Source organism: Pteropus vampyrus, unplaced genomic scaffold (genome assembly GCF_000151845.1).
Source record: "Pteropus vampyrus isolate Shadow unplaced genomic scaffold, Pvam_2.0 Scaffold405, whole genome shotgun sequence".
In the NCBI taxonomy this organism is placed as follows: Eukaryota; Metazoa; Chordata; class Mammalia; order Chiroptera; family Pteropodidae; genus Pteropus; species Pteropus vampyrus.
In genome coordinates, this window is record NW_011889186.1 from 167579 (window position 1) to 172036 (window position 4458).

The following is a 4458-nucleotide window of genomic DNA, read 5'->3' on the forward strand; positions in this document are numbered from 1 at the left end:
GGGCGGACGGCGCCTCTCCGGGAACCCGCGGGGCTCCGCGCACGTAGCAGAAGCCGGGGCCCAGGAGGGGCTTCGGCCTCGGGACGCACGTACCGTCCGCGCCGCCCGCGCCGCCCGCGCCCACCCCGGGGCGATCTGGCCGGAGGCGCGGGGGCTTTGGCTCGGCCTGATTTGCCCCTCAACCCCGGGGGGCAGCTCTGCGGACCCCGGTCCTTCCTATGGGATCTCTCACCACGGAAGACTCGAAGTCGGAGTCCGCAGCGCGGAGCGCAGGGCCCTGGGAGGCTCGTCCCTGCCCTTAGCCCGGTTCTGTCCGGGCACTGAAAAGGTTATCAATCGAGAGGATGGACTGTTTCAGACCTGGAGTTACAGATTCCCGTGTGGAGTTCCCAAGTGGCAGCTAAGGGGCATTTGGCCCTGGCCCCTTTCTCTTCATGGATCCTCCGTGGCCGGGGGCTCCCTGAAGCAGAATCGGGTCATCTGGGCTCCTGATGCGGCCGAGAGGTGCCTGCTCCCCTTTTGTTCTTGGCCCAGGGTCCTCGTAAGCCCCGTACCCCTTCCAAGGTCAGCAAGTGCTCCCCCTATCCCCCCACCTCTCTGGTCTCAATCAGTCACTGCGCCTGCCTGGAACACTGGCCCTCCCAGGAGACCTCTCTCCTGGCTCCAGGCAGCTCCAAAGGGCCCCTCCTCTTCTCATTGCTCAGGGGCCCTGCCCCCTCAGCCTCAGCCACCCCGCTGCCCCCTGGCTGCCTTCCAGGCCTCCTGCCGTCCAACTCACCACCCCACTCCTTGTCCTCCGTGTCCCCGTGACTTACCTGCATCCCATGTAAGCCGGGGCTGGGGCCCTCCAGCTGCCACAAACCCGCCACAGGCCCCTCCTGCACCCTGTCCACTATTGGTCGCTTCATTTTTTCCTTCACAACCGTTGCTTGGGTGGCTCAATGCCAGGGCTCCAGGGAGGCATGTGTCCCCGCCTGGGACCTCGGGAACGTGAAGACTGGTGCAGGGTGCTGTGCAGTGTGGCCACCTGTGGCCAGGGAAGGAGCACGGGGGTCAATGAGCTGGCTCAGTTCTACTGGAGTCGAAAGTTGAGGCATCAACAGGCCTGGATCGCGTGGTCTCGAGGGAACCCCTAGGAACCTGTGGGACGCACAGCTTCAAGACAGGGCAGGGCTTCGGAGGGAAGAAGTCTGACTCAGGAACATGAAGAGGCCGGAAGTCAGGGTAACTCCAAATTCCTGTCTTGTCCAGCTGCTACAACCCCCAGCTGTGCCCCCCATCCTGTAGGTTCCAAACACATCCTTGTCGCCCTCTGTAGTGGGTCGAATGGTGGCCCCTCAAAAAGATTTGTCCGCATTCTAATGCCTAGCCCCTGTGTATGTGGCCTTACTTGGAACAAGGGTCTTCACAGCTGTAATTAAGTTAAAGAGCTTGAGATGAGATCGTTCTGGATTGTCTAGGTAGGCCCTAAATCCAATGACGGGTGTATTTACACAAGATAGATGAGAGAGACAGGTACACAGGGAGGAAGGCCATGTGAAGACAGAGGCAGAGATTGGAGTGATTGCCACAAGTCAAGGAAGCCTGAAGCAGCAAAAACTGGAAAAGACAGGAAAAGATTCTCCCTACAGATTTCAGAGGGAATATGGCCCTGTCAACCTTGGTTTTGGACTTGGCCTCCAGGACTATGAGAGAATAAATTTCTGTTGCTTTAAGCCACCCAGTCTGTGGTCATTTGTCACCGCAGCCTCAGGACACTAGCACACTGCTTTCCTAAGTCGGAGAACAACCCTGTCTATCTCCTCCTCTGGTTCCGGCCCTGTGTGTGCAGGCCTGATGACACAGGAAAGGGCTGGCCTGGATTGGAGAGACCAGGGGAGCTCCCGGCCCAGATCCACCCTCCCAAACACATGAGGAGAGGAGCACGCGTGCCATGTCTGTGCCTGCCTGTGCCTGCGAGGGGCAGGAGCAGGGGGGGGCCAGCGCACACCAGAAATACAGCCTGGGCTTCTGGATGCAGTTCTGTGAAGTGCATGTGAGCAGGGTTTACATGTGTGTTCTTGCTTGGCCCTAGCATGTGGGAGGTGGCAGGTCAGTGTGTGCCGGAGGTGATGGTACCGATGGGAGGTATATATGGAAGGCGTCCACAGGCGTATGGGAGGGTGAGGTATTTGCATCAGCATGTTGGAGGCGTCAGCATGTGGGAGGTACAGATATATGCCTGTGTTCTCAGGAGGTACCATTAGCTATGCTCAGTTTGGGCCCAGACCAGGGGCTCTGGGCAGTTCCCTGGGGACAGGTCTCACATCCGAGCACAGGTTGGCATGGCTGGGTAGGTTGTACAGTGTACCCAAGAGTGCCTGCTGAGAAAGTGTTCTTTGCATTTCATCATGGGTGCATGAGTTTATTATGACAATTCTGCAGCCCCCAGGAGCAGCTGCAGATATAGGTGGGAGGGGCTGGCCCTTCTCCAAGGGGGCTCCAGGGTGGCCAGAAGCTGTCCAATTCTTTCCCAGCAGCTCCAGTGGCATGTCCTCCCCCCAACATCTGGAACCCTCTCCTGGGCAGTGGCCTTATATTTAATGGCCTTCAGCAGACAGATATAGTGTGTAGCAAGGCCAGCACGTGCCAAGCTCCAAGCTGAGGGTGAGGTGCCTGGTGCAGTGTATCGACCACGCTGGAACCTACCCAAAGTGCTATCCCTGTACTCAGTCATCCAGCTCTCAACATCCCTATCTTATGACTAAGGACACTCAGGCACGGGGAGGTTGAGAGACTCTCCTGAGGTCATGTGATTGATACACTCAGAGCCCAAGTGCTCAGGTTCAGGTACCCGGCCTGGGAGACACCCAAGAGGCACCGTGCTGTGCTAGCCGCCACCCTGCAGATCCTACCGCTCCAGGCCACAGGGAGGAATCACTGCAGAGTCCCCACCTCTCTGGGACCTTCTATTCTTCCTTTCTGCAAAGTCATGTCCTGAGCCTATAAGGATGCTGTTACCTCTCATAATAAACAGAAAAAGCAAAACAACCCTCTCTTGGCCACTCCCCGTCAGCTCCCTCCGCTTGCCCCTTCCCTGGGCAGCAGAACCACTGGGAGGAGTAATAGGTGCTTGTTGTCTGCTTACTGGCCTCCCATTCTTTTTAAATGCCCTCCAGCCACCCACCTGCCCCCAGCACTGCGGTCCTTAGGGCCACCAGTGACCGCCACCTCCCTCCACTCAGGCGTCCTCCTGGATGCGCCTTCTTTGCCTGGCTCCCAAAGCCCCTCTCCTGTTTTCTCCTCGAGCCCCTACCACTGGCCCCCTTCTTAGTCTCCTTGGCAGATTCTGGACCTCTTGACATTGGGGGTCCTCTGCTGTTCCCGCCACCTCCCACCCCCAGCACAATACAATTCCCACATTTTTATCTCCAGTGCAGCCTCTGCCCAATCCTTGTCAGCTGCCCACTGAACGTCTCTTCAGGGATGTCACAAGTGCGCGCCTCAGGGTCCCCCATTCTCCCGAGCATGGCTTCCATCTTGAGCCTGGGCCATGGTGGTCCCTGAAAGGGAGTCACCAAAGTAGCCCACTGGTCTCCTGGGGTTTGCCCTGGCTGCTCCAGTCTGTTCCCACCCCGCGGCCCAGGGAATCTTGTAAGCCAGTGCGTGTCATTCTGCTCAAGACCCTCCAGCGCCCCAGAGTCTTTGGCCCAGCATGGCAGCCCCACTGGCCACTCTCCAGCCACGCAGGCCTTCCGTCTGTGGTCCAGCCAGCTTGTCCACGCTCTCGAGCCTCCGGTCTTTGCCAGGTCCATCTCACCATCTAATTAACGCCAGCGTGGCCTTCTGGGCTCCTGAGCCCGGAAGTTTATCCCACTCTGTTTATCTTTTTATCATGGCGCGAATCACACACCACGCGGTGCATGACTGGCAGTGTTTACTGGGCCGTGTGTGTGGACAGAGCGGGACTCGCTGCGGGTGTGTGGTCTTTGCTGCGCCCCGCTCCTGCAGGAGCCGCGTCTGCAGGGCTCATCAGTGCTTGGTCCACGAGTAAACAGACGGCGCCAGGATGCTCGTCCCTGGAGCGCCACTAGGCGGCCATCGCCCGGCTCTCCGCAGCCGCCCGGGGGCGGTGAGCGGCTGGCCCGGAGCTCGGGGGCGGGGCTTGGGCCCCAGGTGTGCCGGAAGGTCGTTCCCATTGGCCCTGGGCGGCGGGCGGGGTCGGACTGTCCCAGCTCCCGGGAGGGGGAGGACGGCCCTGGACAGCCGGCCGGCGGGGGTTCGCGCCCTACAGATTCTCGTAGGGCGCTGTCACCTAGACGTTCATCCGGCAGTGCACAGTGTTCCCGACGCCCCAAGGCCCCGGCCGCGAGGAGCGGGTCTTCCTCCACTATGGGCCTCTCTTCCTCTCCCCGATCCTAGTGGTCCCCGCCAGTGGGCGGAGCGTGAGGGTCCCGGAAGCCCGCTCCGTGCGCTTCC

General features: G+C 60.0%; 1 long non-coding RNA gene across 1 annotated transcript in view; it reads right to left on the reverse strand.

Annotated features, from left to right (window-relative positions):
• Positions 1 to 4445, reverse strand: part of LOC111731887 — a 6573-nt gene extending 2128 nt beyond the window's left edge. The window contains exon 1 of the long non-coding RNA XR_002777362.1: positions 816 to 4445. This is a non-coding gene — a long non-coding RNA (uncharacterized LOC111731887). The remainder of the gene's footprint in view (positions 1 to 815) is intronic.
• Positions 4446 to 4458: the final 13 nt, after the last annotated feature.